Source organism: Alexandromys fortis, unplaced genomic scaffold (genome assembly GCF_014885135.2).
Source record: "Alexandromys fortis isolate MF-2015 unplaced genomic scaffold, M_Fortis_MF-2015_v1.1 scaffold_297, whole genome shotgun sequence".
In the NCBI taxonomy this organism is placed as follows: Eukaryota; Metazoa; Chordata; class Mammalia; order Rodentia; family Cricetidae; genus Alexandromys; species Alexandromys fortis.
The window spans coordinates 825398-827046 of record NW_026068220.1 but is presented as its reverse complement, the minus strand read 5'-3'; the positions used below and the strand labels follow the sequence as shown (position 1 = coordinate 827046).

Genomic DNA, 1649 nt, shown 5'->3' with positions numbered 1-1649 from the left:
TATTTTGTTGAGGATTTTTGCGTCGATGTTCATGAGTGAGATTGGCCTGTAATTCTCTTTCTTGGTTGAGTCTTTGTGTGGTTTTGGTATCAGAGTGACTGTAGCTTCATAAAAGGAATTTGGCAATGACTCTTCTGTTTCTATATTGTGAAATACATTAAGGAGTGTAGGTATTCGGTCTTCTTGGAAGTTTTGGTAGAATTCCGCATAGAAACCATCTGGTTCTGGGCTTTTTTTGGTAGGGAGGTTTTGGATAACAGCTTCTAACTCTTCGCGACTAACAGGTCTATTTAGATTGTTCACCTGGTCCTGGTTTAACTTTGGTATATGGTATTTATCTAAAAATGTGTCCATTTCTTTTACATTTTCCAGTTCTGTGGCATACAGGTTTTTGTAGTAAGATCTAATGATTCTCTGAATTTCCTCCGTGTCTGTGTTTATGTCCCCCTTTTCATTTCTGATCTTATTAATTTGCATATTCACTCTCTGGCGTTTTATTAGTTTGGATAGAGGTTTATCAATCTTGTTGATTTTCTCCAGAACCAGCTTTTTGTTTCATTGATTCTTTGGATTGTTTTCTGTGTTTCTATTTTGTTGATTTCAGCCCTCAGTTTGATTATTTCCAATCTTCTACTCCTCCTAGGTGAGTCTGCTTCTTTTTTTTTTTCTAGAGCTTTCCGGTGGGCTGTTAAGTCTCCAATGTATGCTTTCTCTGTTTTCTTTAAGTGAGCACTTAGTGCTATGAACTTTCCTCTCAGGACTGCTTTCATAGTGTCCCATAAGTTTGAGTAGGTTGTTTCTTTATTTTCATTGAATTCAAGGAAGACTTTAATTTCTTTCTTTATTTCTTCCTTGATCCAGGTGTGGTTCAGTAGTTGACTGTTCAGTTTCCTTGAGTTTGTAGGCTTTCTGGGGGTAGCATTGTTGTTGAATTCTAACTTTAATCCATGATGATCTGATAAAACACAGGAGGTTACGAATATTTTTTTGTAACTGTGGAAGTTTGCTTTGTTACCGAGTATGTGGTCAATTTTCAAGAAGGCTTGGGGGGGGGGTCGTGTGTAAGAAAGACAGACCTGCAGAAGGAGCTGGGGGAGGAGTGTTTGTGCTCTCCTCCGGGACAATCCACCACTGGATAGCACACACTCACCTGTCCAGATGGAACTCCTCAGCACCTAAACAGGGCCGCCTGGTAGCCCAATGATCCTGGGACTAAAGGAAGAATGTGGCAGGCAGGGCGGGGTCCAGCAGAGCACAGGAGACCCTGGGGCACAAGCTGAAGGTGCCTGGGATCCCTTACAGGGGACCTTGAAGTCTTCCAGGTAGGCAGGCACTCACTGCTCTGGGTGGATAGCCTTGGTGTAGGAGCTTAAAACCGTTCTTGAGCACTGGTCCTAGCATACAGCAGGGCAGGGTAGGGGGGGGTGGCTGGGGGACTGGGTCCTGCGTAAGTAAGACAGCCCTGCAGAAGGAGCTGGGGAAGGGGGGTTTGTGCTCTCTTCTTGGACAATCAGCCCCTGGATAGCACACACTCACCTGTCCAGATGGAACTCCTCATCACCTAAACAGGGCCGCCTGGTAGCCCAATGATCCGGAGGACAAAAAAAAAAAAAAAAAAAAAAAAAAAAAAAAAAAAAAAAAAAAAACAT

General features: G+C 42.9%; 1 pseudogene; it reads right to left on the bottom strand.

Moving 5' to 3' along the window:
- Positions 1–1296: 1296 nt before the first annotated feature.
- Positions 1297–1649, bottom strand: part of LOC126493532 (AP-1 complex-associated regulatory protein-like) — a 3110-nt pseudogene continuing 2757 nt past the window's right edge.